At 37.5% G+C, this 18,926-nt stretch overlaps 1 long non-coding RNA gene across 2 annotated transcripts; it reads right to left on the bottom strand.

The window, feature by feature from the left end:
- Positions 1-1,209: 1,209 nt before the first annotated feature.
- LOC307196844 lies at positions 1,210-14,951 on the bottom strand. Of its 2 annotated transcripts, XR_013831251.1 has the most exons (3): positions 14,858-14,951; positions 13,695-13,824; positions 1,210-1,265 (listed from the first exon to the last, which is right to left on the bottom strand). It is a non-coding gene; the product is annotated as an uncharacterized lncRNA (long non-coding RNA). The 2 variants fall into 2 exon arrangements; XR_013831252.1 differs by lacking the exon at positions 1,210-1,265 and having other exon boundaries at positions 13,690-13,824.
- Between the last annotated feature and the right edge of the window lie 3,975 nt (positions 14,952-18,926).

The raw sequence follows: 18,926 nt of genomic DNA, 5'->3' as shown, positions 1-18,926 counted from the left end.
TCTTTCCACATACAGGGACAGTTCCTTTGCAGCTGTGAAATATGTTGGTACTATTTATTTCAGTGATATGATATAGTAAATATTTGGTTTTAAGAATGAATTTGCTTGTAGTTGTGGTTGGTCAGGATAGAATGGGACACTAAAGAGATGGTGACTTTTTTTCTATCATCTTCATCATCTACGGTTGCCAATTTCAAAGTGCTCGACAATGTTAAGTTACTGACTTTGCTAATAAGATAGAGTCCCCTATGACCCCATCTCGATTATGATCTATTTCTACTTTATATTTATTTGTTCTCATGATTGAGATCTTCTCATGATTGGCCCATCCTTATCTTTACCTTCTTATTTCATATGGTATCTCCTCAAGCATGGCTTTCCTGATGTTCTTTTTAAAATTCCTTCTGCAAATCACCAGCCCCTAGTATTTCACAGTGTTCATTCTCTTTACATAATTTATCATAATCTATTTATTTAAATTATTGTTTTAGTCTTTCCACAATATAATGCAAGTTCTTTGTATCAGTATAAGAGAAGGGATCCTTTTTGTTTTGATCACAACTAGATCCCCAAGACCTAGCATGGGGTTGGGTATACAATGATTGTTCAAAAAATACTGCTAAATGGATAAATGAATAAATAACAGACATTTAAAGAACATTAACCCTAAACAACTGGATTGGCGTTATTGCTGCTATGGCGATAGTGTGCTTATCCTTAGTAGGTTGGCTCTAAGTAAATCATGTATCACTGGTTCTACACATTTAAAATGATTTGGGGACATTTACAAAACTGAATATTGTTGCTGTGTTCAAAATTATTTTATTGTCTGGAACCAGACAATGACATTAAAAAAAAAAAATTGCGGGGGAGGTTTCCCTGGTGGCGCAGTGGTTAAGAATCTGCCTGCCAGTGCAGGGGACACAGGTTCGAGCCCTGGTCCGGGAATATCCCACATACCGCGGAGCAACTAAGCCCGTGCGCCACAACTACTGGGCCTGCACTCTAGAGCCCGTGAGCCACAACTACTGAAGCCTGTGTGCCTAGAGCCTGTGCCCTGAAACAAGAGAAGCCACTGCAGTGAGAAGCCCACGCACTGCAACAAAGAGTAGCCCCCGCTCGCCACAACTAGAGAAAGCCCGCACGCAGCAACGAAGACCCAACGCAGCCCAAAATAAATTTAAAAAAAAATTTTTTTTCTTGACTTACCTTTAATTTTATCCTTGTTGTAATTCAAGGAATATTTCCTGACTTCTTTTTCTTACCTGAAAAAAAGGGGTTGGGGAGTTTGATACTAGTTCAGCTTCATGATCAATTTCCTCATGGTATTTAATTTTATTCTTATGTCTGCAATATTGTGGTCCTTGCTAATCTTCATATCCATAGCCCCAGGAGACAATTCATTTGACTGATCGCTTTTGATTGCTCTTGGATCTGATTATTAGATAAATGATAATGATATTAATGTCTCAAATGAAATATTTTTTCTCAAATGTCAGATATCTCTTCCTATTCTTATAGATTTTATCTCAGTAGTATCATAGAGGCAACTTTATTTTTTTTAAAAACCTACCTTATAAAATAAATACTGAAATGATAAAATCATGAAAAATTAGAGCTGAAAGAGATCCTAGTCATTTGGACTGCTTTTCAGATGAGGAAATGAAGGTCCAGTGATATTTAAAAAATTGCTCAAAGTCACAGAGATAGTAGAAAATTCAGGGCATCCTGTTCTTTCCCTTAAAATTTTACTCTGGTTGCATGTTATTACTTTAAGTGATGCATCTCCTATGGAGTGTTATTCATTCTATTAAGAGAGAGAAGTACACAAACAAGACAGAATCTAGTAACATTTCTGCAAATGTGTCTTCCTCTTTTGTGTTTTATGACTTTGCACATGATGCTCGGATTGCTTGCTCTATCTTGAGGATTCAGAGCTCTTTTATCAACTCGCAAAACCCTGTTCAAACATGACCATTGTATTGGGAGGTCCCTTAAGCATCTGTCCTGCAACCAATTAGAGTTAATACCACTTAGGATGGATGTATTTTTTGTATACCTTCCAGATACTATCATTACAGCAAGTATTACCTATAATTTCTTATGCACAATGGTCTAAAAATCTTTAAATATGTTAGTTTATATTTACAGAGCAGAAGCAGCATCTGCTACACCACTGCATCTCCTCCTAGTGTCTAGCAAAATTATGGAAAATTGCAAAAAATTACAGAAAAAAGAGCAGACTTGTGGAAGAGATTCTGAAGCAGCCCTATTCCTGTCTCCCTCTAATGCTACTCATTTATTCAGTGCAGTTAGATTTTCCCCTGTATTTGAATGAAAACTCAGGCATGTTCCATGAGTCCCCTTGGCAAACTCTTGTAATAAAATATTCTACAGCCATTTTACATCACAGAACACAGTCTCAATTCAGTAACTTTAAATCTAAGTGTCCATCAATAGATGAATGGATAAAGAAGATGTGGCACATATATACAATGGAATATTACTCAGCCATAAAATGAAATGAAATTGAGTTATTTGTAGTGAGGTGGATGGACCTAGAGTCTGTCATACAGACTGAAGTAAGTCAGAAAGAGAAAAACAAATACCGTATGCTAACACATATTTGTAATCTAAAAAAAGATGGTCTGATGAACCTAGGGGCAGGACAGGAATAAAGACACAGACAGAGAGAATGGACTTGGCGGACATGGGGAGGGGGAAGGATAAGCTGCAATGAAGTGAGAGAGTGGTATGGACATATATACATTACCAAGTGTAAAATAGCTAGTGGGAAGCAGCCGCATAGCACAGGGAGATCAGCTCGGTGCTTTGTGAGCACATAGAGGGGATAGGGAGGGTGGGAGGGAGGCACAAGAGGGAGGAGATATGGGGATATATGTATACGTATAGCTGATTCACTTTGTTATACAGCAGAAACTAATACAACATTGTAAAGCAATTATACTCCAATAAAGATGTTAAAAAATAATAATACAAACACCAAGCCATTTTATTGTTTAAAATTTATTTATTTATTTATTTTCAGCTGCATTGGGTCTTCGTTGCTGCACATGGGCTCTCTCTAGTTGCAGCGAGCGGGGGCTACTCCTCGTTGCAGTACACGGGCTTCTCATTGCAGTAGCTTCTCTTGTTGTGGAGCACAGGATGTAGGTGCATGGGCTTCAGCAGTTGCAGCATGCAGGCTTCAGTAGTTGTGGCACACGGGCTTAGTTGCTCTGCGGCATGTGGGATCTTCCTGGACCAGGGCTCGAACCCGTGTCACTTCCATTGGCAGGCGGATTCTTAACCACTGCGCCACCAGGGAAGTCCCATACACCAAGCCATTTTAAATCTGAGACTTTACCCATCCCTCATGTTGGAACTTCATTCAGAAACGTCAACTTTTACAAAAAGATTGGTCAGCATCTTCTCTCTTTCTCCCTCTAAACCTTCCTTTCCCCCTCCATATCTTCCCAGCCAAAGTTTCCAGGGGTTCGAGCAAGTGCGAGGGAGAAGAGGAAGATCTTTTCCTGACAAGTCCTGACTTGGGAAGCAGGCATTGATATGCTCTATACTTTGGAGATATTCAAAGTGAAATCTTTCCCTCATGGGCATGTTTATGGATGGTGTGGAGTCCACCCAGTTGCTGGGAATCTCTCCTCTATCTTTCCCAATTGGCAAATCCTTCTCTATTCTGCTTGGTTGATGTAACACCTCCCAATAGATTTAGGAAACTGTTAGTCCATTACCGTCATCCCTCTGCTGAGGGAGCAGCTCCACACCTCCTTCTCAAGGAGGTAGAATAGAAATCACCATTGGCTCTCTCCAACAATCAGTATTCCTTCCCTTATCCTATTAAGTTCATCTCCTTGAAGCATTTCTCTCTACACTTGGGGATGGGACATGGCATTCCATCAATCAACCTCTCCAAAATATTCCTATGTGAACTTTTCTGCAAACCTCAACTAACTCCTGATAATTTTATGCCATCTATATGATACCAGGTATATATCTATGTACCTGTAATACCAGCTATAAAACTGTTTTTTAACATAATCCGTTAAAAGTTGTTTTGTAAGATCTAACATTTCTCATAGATTTTTTTCCACCTATTTTTTGGACCTCAATGCAGACTTATATTTTAACATCCTATTACATTAGCATATTCTAGGTATAAATGTATAGTATAAAATATATTTATTCAATAAATAAATTATCATATGAATGTGTTGAATAAAGTGATATTTAGGATTCTGGTAGTTCTCCTCAGCAAAAGAGAAACATTTGGGATATCCACTTATTTCTGGGGAAAATATAAGATAGATCTAGAAGAAACCCAAAGTTATTAATAAATTCTGAGGCATATAAAATTGAGGATATATGTGCTGAAAAGTAAAATATTTTATGGATTATTTAGTCATATGTAAAATCTAACTATCATATTTTATTCATGAAAATGAAACTAAATTCTCAAGTGGTATGTTCCCAAATTACCTACCAAATAACAAGCTTAAAATAAATTTTTTTAAAAAGCCTTTATTTAAATTACTACTAGGATATCTCAGAGGCAGTTGATCCTGAATGTATCAAGGAAAGATTTAATGAGACTCTTAACAATCAAGTTATCATTTTTCTGCTGTTACTCACACTATAGTTTGTTTATTTGTTTAAGCTATATTGGTTTTATAACATATAAGAGATCAAACCTCAATATTGTCCAGAGGTTCTGGAACATTTGTACTTCTTTAAAAGCAACTTGTGGTAAAGATTGTGCTATGGAAGAATCCACCTTTGATTGAGGCCATGCTCTTGGATGCCACGTCTAGAAGAGGCTGAAGCAAGTTCCTGTGATCAGAAGTATGTCTTCCTGCAACACATCACAGCTGTTTCCAGTAAGCAGCCTTCAGCTCATGAAGAATATGGGTGTGGTACCTACAGCCACATAAACTGCCCACTATCTGTTCCACGGAACTTACTATGGGGAAGGCTCCTTGGATCCTCTGAGTTCCTTTGATATCACTGAGAAATGTCTAAGTTATTAGGGAAAACTAATAAAGGAAATGTATTTTTTACCATAGGGATAAAATGTGTCCTTACAATGCTTCTAGTACACTTTTCTCATAAACAGTATTTTTACATTGCAGTGAGAGAATCATTTTAATGACGTCAAGCTAAAGCCTAGAGATGTAATCTTTCTAAATTACCTTTCTATCATTTTGTTCATTTAGTGGTTTCTCAAATATGGGTAGCTGAAAGTTTATTAATTTTGCTGATGACACAGGTGATCTGCAAGGACTTAAAAACAGTCAAATATGAAGTCTCATGAAATTTACTGGTGTCCAATCATGGATTATCATCTGAAAATAAATAACCAGATGTTTTAAATAGATATTTTATCTTCAAATTTTTGTTTACAATTTGTAAAAAAAATTAATTACTGTGTTGATTCTGAAGTTTCTATCAGCATCATATAAAACTTATCTCAAATGCTACCTACTTGAGAAATCTGTGCCTTACTGTGGGCCTGAATAGAATTAGTATCTCAACAGCTTGTACAAAGTTTTTGCCTTCTTCGTTCTTCAAATCCAATATTATAAGTTTTTATAATTTATTATTTAAATCCAGTTTCCCCTGTAAGAGCTGTGACTATGTCTTGTTCAAATTTATATTTCTAGTATCTATCTCAGATCTTGGTACATATTTTGCTTAAGAGGACCACAATTCAAAGACACCCAGTGATAATTTAAAATAAATACACAGAGGGACCTTCAAGATGGTGGAGGAGTAAGACGTGGAGATCACCTTCTTCCCCACAAATACAACAAAACTGCATCTACATGTGGAACAACTCCTACAGAACACGTACTGACACTGGCAGAAGACCTCAGACTTCCCCAAAGGCCAGAAAATCCCCACATATCTGGGTAGGGCAAAAGAAAAAAGGAAAAACAGAGACAAAAGAATAGGGACGGGACCTGCACCAGTGGGAGGGAGCTGTGAAGGAGGAAAAGTTTCCACACACCAGGAAGCCCCTTCACTGGCAGACACCAGAGGGTGGACGGCGGGGGAAGCTTCGCAGTCATGGAGGAGAGCGTAGCAACAGGCGTGCAGAGGGCAAAGCAGAGGGATTCCCGCACAGAGGGTCGGTGCCAACCAGCGCTCACCAGCCTGAGAGGCTTGTCTGCTCACCCGCCAGGGGGGCGGGGCTGGGAGCTGAGGCTTGGGCTTCGGTGGGATCCCAGGGAGAGGACTGGAGTTGGCTGCGTGAACACAGCTTGAAGGGGGATAGTGCGCCACAGCTAGCCGGGAGGGAGTGTGGGAAAAAGTCTGGACCTGCCTAAGAGGCAAGAGACCATTGTTTCGGGGTGCACGAGGAGAGGGGATTCAGAGCACCGCCTAAACAAGCTCCAGAGACAGGTGCGAGCCGCGGCTATCAGCACAGACACCAGAGACGGGCATGAAATGCTAACACTGCTGCTGCCACCACCAAGAAGCGTGTGTGCAAGCACAGGTCACTATCCACATCTCCACTCCCTGGAGCCAGTGCAGCCCGCCACTGCCTGGGTCCCATGATCCAGGGACAACTTCCCTGGGAGAACACACGGTGCCTCAGCCTGGTGCAATCTCACACCAGCCTGTGCTGCCGCAGGCTCGCCCCGCATTTCAATTATAACTACTGTACTCCTCCCCTCCCCCAGCCTAAATGAGCCGGAGCTCTCTAATCAGCTGCTTCTTTAACCCCATCCTGTCTGGGCAGGAACAGAGACCTGAGGGCGACCTACACACAGAGGTAGGGCCAAAACCAAAGCTGAACCCCAGGAGCTGTGCGAACGAAGAAGAGAAAGGGAAATTTCTCTGTTCAGCCTCAGGAGCAGCGGATTAAATCCCCACAATCAACTTGAGGTACCCTGCAACTGTGGAATACCTGAATAGACAACGAATCAACCCAAAATTGAGGCGGTGGACTTTGGGAACAACTGTAGACTTGGAGCTTGCTGTCCGTGACTGTCTTGTTTCTGATTTTTATGTTTACCTTAGTATAGTTTTTAGCACTTTTTATCATTGGTGGATTTTTTATTGGTTGGGTTGCTCTCTTTTTTTTATTATTACTTCCTACCCTCCCTCTCTCCCTCCCTCCCTCCCTCCTTTCTTTCTTCCTTCCTTCCTTCCTTCCTTCCTTTCTTTTTTGCGATACACGGGCCTCTCACTGTTGTGGCCTCTCCCGTTGCGGAGCACAGGCTCTGGACGTGCAGGCTCAGCGGCCATGGCTCACAGACCCAGCCACTCCATGGCATGTGGGATCTTCCCGGACCGGGGCACGAACCCGTGTCCCCGTATCAGCAGGCAGACTCTCAACCACTGCGCCACCGGGGAAGCCCACTTTCTCCCTCCCTCCCTCCCTCCCTCCCTCCCTCCCTCCCTCCCTCCCTCCCTCCCTTCCTTCCTTCCTTCCTTCCTTCCTTCCTTCCTTCCTTCCTTCCTTCCTTCCTTCCTTTCTTCCTTTCTTTCTTTCTTTCTTTCTTTTTTTCTCCCTTTTCTTCTGAGCCATGTGGCTGACAGGCTCTTGATGCTCCAGACTGATGTCAGGACTGAGGCTCTGAGGTGGGAAAACCGAGTTCAGGACATTGGACCAACAGAGACCTCCCGGCCCCATGTAATATCAATCGGCAAGAGCTCTCCTAGCGATCTCTGTGTCAATGCTAAGACTCAGCTCCACCCAACGGCCAGCAAGCAGCAGTGCTGGACGACCCATGCCAAACAACTAGCAAGACAGGAACAGAACCCCACCTGTTAGCAGAGAGCCTACCTAAAATCTTACTAAGTAGACAGACACCCCAAAACACACCACCAGAGGCAGCCCTGACCATCAGAAAGACAAGATCCAGACCCACACACCAGAACACAGGCACCAGACTCCTCCACAAGGAAGCCTACACAAGCCAATAAACCAACCTTACCCACTGGGGGCAGACACCAAAAAAAACCGGAACTACGAACCCGCAGGCTGCGAAAAGGAGACCCCAACACAGTAAGTTAAGCAAAATGAGAAGACAGAGAAATATGCACCAGGTAAAGACGCAAGGTAAAAACCCACCAGACCAAACAAATGGAGAGGAAATAGGAGGTCTACCTGAAAAAGAATTCAGAGTAATGATAGTAAAGATGATCCAAAATCTTGGAAATAGAATGGGGAAAATACAAGAAACGTTTAACAAGGACCTAGAAGACCTAAAGAGCAAACAAACAATGATGAATAATAATAAATGAAATTAACAATTCTCTAGAAGAAATCAATAGCAGAATAACTGAGGCAGAAGAATGGATAAGTGACCTGGGAGATAAAATAGTGTAAATAACTACGACAGAGCAGAATAAAGAAAACAAAAGTGAAAAGAATTGAGGACAGCCTCAGAGACCTCTGGGACAACACAAACACACCAACATTCGAATTATAGAGGTCCCAGAAGAAGAAGAGAAAACGAAAGAGTCTGAGAAAATATTTGAAGAGATTATAGTTGAAAACTTCCCTAACATGGGAAAGGAAATAATCAATCAAGTCCAGGAAGAGCAGAGAGTCCCATACAGGACAAATCCAAGGAGAAACACACCAAGACACATATTAATCAAATTATCAGAAATTAAATACAAAGAAAAAATATTAAAGGGAGCAAGGGAAAAGCAACAAATAACATACAAGGGAATCCCCATAAGGTTAACAGCTGATCTTTCAGCAGAAACTCAGCCAGCCAGAAGGGAGTGGCAGGACATATTTAAAGTGATTAAAGGGAAAAACCTACAACCAAGATTACTCTACCCAGAAAGGATCTCATTCAGATTCAAGGAAGAAATTAAACCTTTAGAGACAAGCAAAAGTTAAGAGAATTCAGCACCACCAAACCAGCTTTACAACAAATGCTAAAGGAACTTCTCTAGGCAGGAAACAGAAGAGAAGGAAAAGACCTACAAAAAACAAACCCAAAACAATTAAGAAAATGGTAATAGGAACATACATATTCATAATTCCCTTAAATGTAAACGGAGTAAATGCTTCAACCAAAAGACACAGACTGGCTGAATGGATACAAAAACAAAACATGTATATATGCTGTCTACAGGAGACCCACTTCAGACCTAGGGACACATACAGACCGAAAGTGAGGAGACGGAAAAAGATATTCCATGCAAATGGAAATCAAAAGAAAGCTGAAGTAGCAATTCTCATATCAGACAAAATAGACTTTAAAATAAAGACTATTACAAGGGACAAAGAAGGATACTACATAATGATCAAGAGACCAATCCAAATAATAGATATAACAACTGTAAATATTTATGCACCCAACATAGGAGCACCTCAATATATAAGGCAAATGCTAACAGCCATAAAGGGTGAGTCAACAGTAACAAAATTATAGTATGGAATTTTAACACCCCACTTTCACCAATGGACAGATCACCGAAAATGAAAATAAATAAGGAAACACAAGCTTTAAATGACACATTAGACAAGATGGACTTAATGGATATTTATAAGACATTCCATCCAAAAACAACAGAATACACTTTCTTCTCAATTGCTCATGGAACATTCTCCAGGATAGACCATATCTTGGGTAACAAATCAAGCCTTGGTAAATTTAAGATAATTGAAATCGTATCAAGTATCTTTTCTGACCACAACACTATGAGACTAGATATCAATTACAGGGAAAAAAACTGTAAAAAATAGAAACACATGGAGGCTAAACAATATGCCATTAACTAATCAAGAGATCACTAAAGAAATCAAAGAGGAAATTTAAAAATACCTAGAAACAAATGACAATGAAAACATGACAACCCAAAACCTATGGGATGCAGCAAAAGCAGTTCTAAGAGAGAAGTTTATAGCAATAAAATCCTACCTCAAGAAAAAAGGAAAATCTCAAATAAACAACCTAACCTTACACCTAAAGCAATTAGAGAAAGAAGAACAACAACAACAAAAAAAAAACCCCCAAAGTTAGCAGAAGGATCAGATCAGAAATAAATGAAAAAGAAATGAAGGAAACAATAGCAAAGATCAATAAAACTAAAAGTTAGTTCTTTGAGAAGATAAACAAAATTGATTAACCATTAGCCACACTCATCAAGAAAAAAGGGAGAAGACTCAAATCAACAGAATTAGAAATGAAGAAGGAGAAGTAACAACTGACACTTCAGTAATACAAAGGATCATGAGAGATTACTACAAGCAACTATATGCCAATAAAATGGCCAACCTGGAAGAAATGGACAAATTCTTAGAAAAGCACAACCTTCCAGGACTGAACCAGGAAGAAATAGAAAATATGAACAGACCAATCACAAGCACTGAAATTGAGACTGTGATTAAAATCTTCCAACAATAAAAATCCCAGGACCAAATGGCTTCACAGGCGAATTCTATCAAACATTTACAGAAGAGCTAACACCTATCCTTCTCAAACTCTTCCAAAATATAGCAGAGGGAGGAACACTCCCAAACTCATTCTATGAGGCCAGCATCATCCTGTTACCAAAACCAGACAACGATGTCACACACAAAAAAAAACTACAGACCAATATCACTGATGAACATAGATGCAAAAATCCTCAACAAAATACTAGCAAACAGAATCCAACAGCACATTAAAAGGATCATACACCATGATCAAGTGGGGTTTATCCCAGGAATGCAAGGATTCTTCAATATATGCAAATCAATCAATGTGATACACCATATCAACAAACCGAAGGGTGAAAACCATATGATCATCTCAATAGATGCAGAAAAACTTTTGACAAAACTCAACACCCATTTATGTGAAAAACTCTCCAGAAAGTAGGCATAGAGGGAACTTACCGCAACATAATAAAAGTCATATACAACAGACTCACAGCCAACTTCGTTCTCAATGGTGAAAAACTGAAAACATTTCCTCTAAAATCAGGGAGAAGGCAAAGATGCCCACTCTCACCACTATTCTTCAACATAGTTTTGGAAGTTTTAGCCACAGCAATCATAGAAAAATAAGAAATAAAAGGAATCTAAACTGGAAAAGAAAAAGTAAAGCTGTCACTGTTTGCAGATGACATGATCCTATACATAGAGAATCCTAAAGATGCTACCAGAAAACTACTAGAGCTAATCAATGAATTTGGTAAAGTTGCAGGATACAAAGTTAATGCACAGAAATCTCTTGCAGGCCTATACACTAATGATGAAAAATCTGAAAGAGAAATTAAGGAAACACTGCCATTTACCATTGCAACAAAATGAATAAAATAGCTAGGAATAAACATACTGAAGGAGACAAAAGACCTGTATGCAGAAAAACACTGATGAAAGAAGTTAAAGATGATACAAACAGATGGAGAGATATACCATGTTCTTGGATTGGAAGTACCAACATTGTGAAAATGACTATACAACCCAAAACAACGTACAGATTCAATGCAATCCCTATCAAACCAGCAAGGGAATTTTTCAGAGAAGTAGAACAAAAAAATTCACAATTTGTATGGAAACGCAAAAGACTCCTAATAGCAAAAGGAGTTTTGAGAAAGAAAAACGGAGCTGGAGGAAACAGCCTCCCTGACTTCAGACTATACTACAAAGCTACAATAATCAAGACAGTATGGTACTGGCACAAAAACAGAAATATAGATCAATGGAATAGGATAGAAAACCCAGGGATAAAGCCACATACATATGGTCATGTTATATTTGATAAAGGAGGCAAGAATACCAGTGGAGAAAAGACAGCCTCTTCAATAAGTGGTGCTGGAAAACCAGACAGCTACATGTAAAAGAATGAAATTAGAACACTCCCTAATACGACACACAAAAATAAACTCAAAATGGATTAAATACCTAAATGTAAGGCAGACACTATAAAACTCTTAGAGGAAAATATGGGCAGAACACTCTTTGACATAAATCACAGCAAATCCTTTTTAACCCACCTCTTGGAGAAATGGAAATAAAAACAAAAATAAACAAATCAGACGTAATGAAACTTAAAAGCTTTTCCACAGCAAAGGAAACCATAAGCAAGACAAAAAGACAACCCTCAGAATGGGAGAAAATATTTGCAAATGAAGCAACTGACAAAGGATTAATCTCCAAAATTTACAAGCAGTTCATGCAGCTGAATAGCAGAAAAACAAACAACCCAATCCAAAAATGGGCAGAAGATCTAAATAGACATTTCTCCAAAGAAGATATAGGGATTACCAAGAAACACATAAAAGGATGCGCAGCATCACTAATCATTTGAGCAATGCAAATCAGAACTACAATGAGGTATCACCTCACACCAGTCAGAATGGCTATCATCAAAAAATCTACAAACAATAAATGCTGGAGAGGGTGTGGAAGAAAGGGAACCCTCTTGCACTTTTGCTGAGAATGTAAATTGATACAGCCATTATGGAGAACAGTATGGAGGTTCCTTAAAAACTACAAATAGAACTACCATATGACCCAGCAATCCCACTACTGGGCATATACCCTGAGAAAACCATAATTCAAAAAGAGTCATGTACCACAATGTTCATTGCAGCTCTATTTACAATAGCCAGGCGATGGAAGCAACCTAAGTGTACATCAACAGAAGAATGAATAAAGAAGATGTGGCACATATATACAATGGAGTATTTCTCAGATATAAAATAAAACGAAATTGATTTATTTGTAGTGAGGTGGATGGACCTAGAGTCTGTCATACAGCATGAAGTCAGAAACAGAAAAACAAATACTGTATGCTAACACATATGGAATCAAAAAAAAAATGGTCTGAGGGAGCTAGGGGCAGGACAGGAATAAAGATGCAGACATAGAGAATGGACTTGAGGACACAGGGAGGGGGAAGGGTAAGCTGGGACGAAGTGAAAGAGTGGCATTGATATATATACACTACCAAATGTAAAATAGATAGCTAGTGGGAAGCAGCCACATAGCACAGGGAGATCAGCTCAGTGCTTTGTGCCCATCTAGAGGGGTGGAATAGGGAGAATGTGAGTGAGACACAGAGGGAGGGGATATGGGGATATATGTATACATTTAGCTGATTCACTTTGTTATCAGCAGAAACTAACACAACATTATAAAGTAATTATACTCCAATAAAGATGTTAACAATAAATAATAAATAAAATGGATACACATAGTCAGAAATAGATTCAGAAATGATTGCTCCAAGATCAAAAAATGATAAACAATATCCACATAAATTATATAAATATAAAAGGTCAGCTTCCTATTTTATTTTAGATCCCAATCATATGAGCAGTTATTAAATATATGGTTGTATAGTTTCAGGACAACAGTAATACCAATCCTTCACTTTCAAAGATCAAATGATAAAGAAAAAGGTGAAAACTAGAAATCACCTTTTAAAAAAACACACATGACAAGCTACCGTTTTTCAATAAGGAGTTGTTCCTTAGATGAACAGAAGACAAAAAAATAGACTTAAATTCTTATAGTTATATCTAGTTAATGGATCATTTCACTAGATAAAATGCTTTTGACAGTCAATGCAGTGCTCTGTTTATAAATCAGTACTTATCCTTAATTTTGTAATTTCCCATTTTATTCTCCATAGGCAAGCAAATATTTGACTTTGCAGCATCAAATATTTTCTCTTTTGAATGCTCTTTGCTATCAAAATTCATTATGTACTTACCAAATATATTTTGTCACCTGAGCACTCTCCTTTGAGTAATTTCAAGCGGGAAGATAGTGCATTGATTCTGGCATTTATTCCATATAGAAATTGCAAATTTCAACGTAATGCATCTGGTCAGAAAGATTCTCTAGGGAAATAAAAGAAAATAGCAATTGTTTCAAAATAATCCTCAAGGCTTGATCAGATGTCATTTGAAAGATTGAAGAGGTCCCTGTATTTGACCAAGTAGTAAATAAACTTTGCAACTATCTGACACATATATCTACTTAAATATATATCTACTTATAAATAGATCTACTTAAATAAAGCTAATATGTATGCTTGTATGAAAAGAGTGAGGCTCCATATTAGAAATACTTGGGAGTTGCTGAGTTCATCCTAAAATTGGGGACTGTTGTATGCAATTGAGGGAAAAAATTGTATTAAAAAAGTCTTCCTTTTGCATATGCATACTTTCAATTTTTCTTTTGGCCTCTACATCAATGATAAATAGGTTAAACATATCAGAGGCAGATAATCCTAACACATAGAAACACATATTTCTAAAAATGACAACTCCTAGTTCACATAACTTTTTGCTTTTGCTCACTTCAAATACTGAGTACATCAAAAAATGTTCTCAATCACTAATCCATCTATTTGTTTCAATATTTACTTAATATTTCTTTGTTTTGCTCAAATGGACATGATGATGAAAGCTATCAGATATCTTACTGAAGTCTGAATTCTACATCTAGGTTAATTTCATCATCTGCCTATCATAAGGCCTGCTCATAAACATATTTGGGCTTCTACCGAGCATGAATTTCTTTTCTAAGTCATTCAGAAGCCATCCAGCTATTACTTTGTTCTAGGATCATGACATTCTTGTGATGTCATTCTTACTGGTGTTATTGGGTGAATTGATCTACTTTGCCTGTTTTTAACTTCTGTGTCTGTTTTTGGTACTGCTATGATTTACTAGATGCTTCTGAAAAGAAGGATGGATTGGCGAGGGAATAGATTTTTCAGTCTTAGAATATATAATATACAGACTGATCTTGATCCTTTTGATATTTCAAATAAGCCCTATTTAAGCTCTTTGGTATCTTAATGAAAACATCTAGACACCCTATACTACCTATACTTCATTTTAAAACAATAGAGAAAACATTTTTCACCTTCTCCCCCTTCAGATATATTCACTCATTGCTCTACCACTTGGAAATGTAGAGGTCAAGTTCTTTTACAGAGGTTTTCCTAATGCAATTATCTAGAAAGAGAAACAAAGAAAATCCATTAAGTGCATGTAGGGCTATCAGAAGACACATGCCTGAGACTGGTATTTCCACCTTGCTTACATTCTGCAATTTGGTTAATCTATACCAGGAGGCCAGTAGTGCTCACTTTGGCAGTTCATATTTACAATGAACTATAATAGAGGTAAGCATATTTTATCTCCCATTCTGTTTTCCAAAAATCAGACAACTTTAATAGTGCTTCTGTGGATACATTTTAATTAGCAGAAACAACAGTCTTACTTTTACATTATCTAATTGGCAGGAAAAAAAAACCATGAACTGATTAAATGGTAGATCTAAAAAGAATATCCTTATTTTTTCAGAGAAGATACGGAAGATTAAAGTGCATTATCCAATGACAAATTTCTAGGATTCCGCAACTATCAAGTCAATATTTGACAAAATGTGACAAGTCAGTTAGTTGACAGCTAACAACTCCTAATGTTGGATTGTGTCCTATACAGACAGGTCTCAGGTTGGAATGGAAAGAAAAAGTCTGAATATTTGGCTCCCTTTTACAATAGAAAAATAGTAAAGGGCTTCCCTGGTGGCGCATTGGTTAGGAATCTGCCTGCCAATGAAGGGGACACGGGTTCGAGCCCTGGTCTGGGAAGATCCCACATGCCACGGAGCAACTAAGACCATGAGCCACAACTACTGAGCCTGCGCGTCTGGAGCCTGTGCTCCACAACGGGAGAGGCCGCAACAGCGAGAGGCCCGCGCACCGCGATGAAGAGTGGCCCCCGCTCGCCGCAACTGGAGAAAGCCCTTGCACGGAAACGAAGACCCAACACAGCCAAAAATAAATATAAATTAATTAATTAATTAATTAAAAAAATGGTCCACATCAAAAAAATCTTTAAAAAAAAATTTAAAAAAAAGAAAAACAGTAAACAGTAAGGGTTTGATTAACACCTGGTTCTTCTAGGCACTCAAATTCCTTATTTAAAACTAAAAATTCATAGCTCTCCAATGGTTAAAAATGCTTTATTTAAAATTTAATCATGTGTTCTCTTATATTGCTTTTTTTTCTCATAAATTTGTACTGGGTCATATTTTCTGTCATATTTAATTCGTTTCTAAATACTTGAAAAAAATTAAATAAATAAAGATATTAAGATATAAACTAGTATCTACAGATGTTCTCTATCCCAAACCTCTTTCCTAAGTTCTAAGTTTTATATTTGACTTACCAGTGGCCATTTCCACCTGGATGTCCCCCAGTCCCCACAAGTTCAACATGTTCAAAATTAAAGCGCCTATCCTCTCTCCAAAACAAGTTACTTTCCTCTATTACCACGTCACAATTGTGTACCATCACCGAGCCTGTCATTGATGGCAGAAGATTTTCAACATTATCACCTATGTGATAAAATCTCATTTGCTATTTATTTTACTTCCTTTTATCTCGCTTCCTCTTCTCCTTTCCTCCTTTGTTCTGATTCTTATATTTTTCACCTAGAGTGTTGTAATCACTCCTGTCACCTTGCCTTTCTCCTGGACTACTTCAATTCATTCTTCACAACTAAACACAAATATTTTGTCTCAAAGACAAATCTGATTATGCAGTTCGGTTTTCAGAGACTTTATTTAAAAGGCCAACATCTTTCATAGAATAAATACGCTTTGATCTGTACCTTACCTTCCTATATAGTTTTAATTCCCCTTTACACCCTGATCCCCATCACATTCTAGACAAAGAAAAACTGTAATATATAAGAAAAAAAATGTAATATATAAGATCCCCGAAGAACAACCTCTCATTTTTCACAAAGGCAATTTTCCTATCAGCATTTTAACTCTCTGTCCATCCCTCTTTATTTTTCAAATGCTTTATTTGGTCTTCCATTTCCATTCTCGAAAACACTTGGTACATAGATCTATTATTGCATGTTTCACATTTTATTGAAAATATTTGCTTATCTTTTATGTCCCTGGCAAGGCTGTGGGCTCCCAATAGCAGTCTCTTGAACCTAATTGCTAGATAATCCAATCCCAGTGACTGGCAAGTGCCTTGCAAAGAGTGGACCCTCGATGAATGCCTGTCCAGATAAAATGATTTTCTCTCATCCTCTGAATATTTGGATGCATTTTGGAATCATTAGTACATCAAGGGAGTATATCTCACCAGACCTATAAGTCTTTTAAATAGGTCAATAACATTTCCTATAAAATTAATCAGTTTACACATATGCACATGCATGCACACTCATGCACAGGGAAAATCAAACTCAGTAACTTCAAGCAATATATCTTAATCTTCCTTATATTTCAATCTTCAGTACTATGTTATAGCCACACTTGCTTCCAGAAGGAATTGTATACCCTTTCAGTGCAGCAGGAAAAGAAATTTCACATAGGTGATTGTAAACCAAAACTCTTCATTCAAAATTATCCAACAGTTTTTTCCCATATTCTCTTTTTCTTTCCTTGCACAATTTTATGCCCTGCACCCTTTCTACAAACTTAAGGAAGGATTAACATTTTGCTATGATATGCTCCTTTTTTTCTCCCTTGGTGGATAATTAAAACTTGCCTGGAGCTATGGCAGCTTGCGTTTGAAATCACTTCCATTGAGCAAAAGATTTTGTCACATAGGACCTGTTACTGATTTAGAGACCTCCAAGAAATACACCAAATTGACCAAACGTGGTTTTGTAAGGTCAGCAGATGACATGTATACCTAAGGGTTACTGATAGAGTAAGGTCCTAACATGGTATTTTCAGTAAGAATACAGTACTTCTCTCCAAATCTGGCATCAGTCTCAAGTTGTAGTTGTTTGTGATTATCAGATGCTCTAGGGTACTTTCTAAAGAGACGGACACTTAAGCAAGCTGTAGTCACCAATTTTTAATGGCTATTGTGTTTGACTTGCTATTTATCTTCCAGGTTGTTTCAGCTGTGTGCATTATTCCTCTGCCATACATTTTTAAAAAGTCCTTACTCCTGTCCTTTAGTGAGCCTAAAAAAAGAAAATGTCCATGCCTGGCTCTGGCTGAAAAGAGTAGTATTATGTACACTTGGACATCCAGACCTGGTCCCTGTTGACTGTCTTTAATGTAGTGAAGATTTTTTTTTAAGAAAACATAACTGAATACATTCAAATATGACAAATTGGGTTGAGTTTACAGGAATTAGGGCTAAACAGAGTTTTCACATTTTCAAATATGAAGGTGTTTACATTTAAACTGTGACTGTATTTACATTTAAACAAAAGATTTTATTTTTATCCACTTTTTTGTTTAAATAATCCAGTTAGCAGTCTATAGAAAAATACATTAAAACATAAAGTGTATATACATGCACAATACATGCAAATATATACACAGATGTATATGCACATGTATTTCTATAAATATATTATAAAATAATGAAGATAAAATGAACTGTAGAAACTTAGAATAAAATTCTCATATAAACCTACCACCCCAAAATGCTGGAAATATTTTCTTTCAAATATCTTATCCATTCTGTTTGCTACTGTGATGCTGATCTTTTTCTTTGAATTATAGACACATTAAATAATTTATATCAAATGTATACACATTTTCATATTATGTTTTCATTTTCATACACTATTGAAAATTACTAAATTATCATTTACTGTTGTATAATTCTAAATAGTACACTATAATTTATTTAGTACACTTGAGAATGTTTTTATTTTATAAATAATACTGAATGATAATTGTTGTACTGTATATGAATTCTTACCTGAAAGTTTACCTAAAATTGACCTTTGCCATGGAATTACTGGATCAATGTAACCTAAAATGTTTAAAATTCTACAGACATATTGAAAAAGTATTTTTCTAAACACTGTACATTATACCTATTGCTTTCCATTTATAAGAATAACTTCGGGTTGACACTCAGCTACTCGGAGCAAAATCTTTTTCTTTTTTAGTTTCTTTTTCCATCTTTGTCTATTTATGTTTTGAAAATTGA

Source organism: Stenella coeruleoalba (genome assembly GCF_951394435.1).
Source record: "Stenella coeruleoalba genome assembly, chromosome: 14".
Taxonomy (NCBI): Eukaryota; Metazoa; Chordata; class Mammalia; order Artiodactyla; family Delphinidae; genus Stenella; species Stenella coeruleoalba.
The sequence above is the reverse complement of the archived record's forward strand: the minus strand, read 5'-3'. Positions and strand labels throughout refer to the sequence as shown.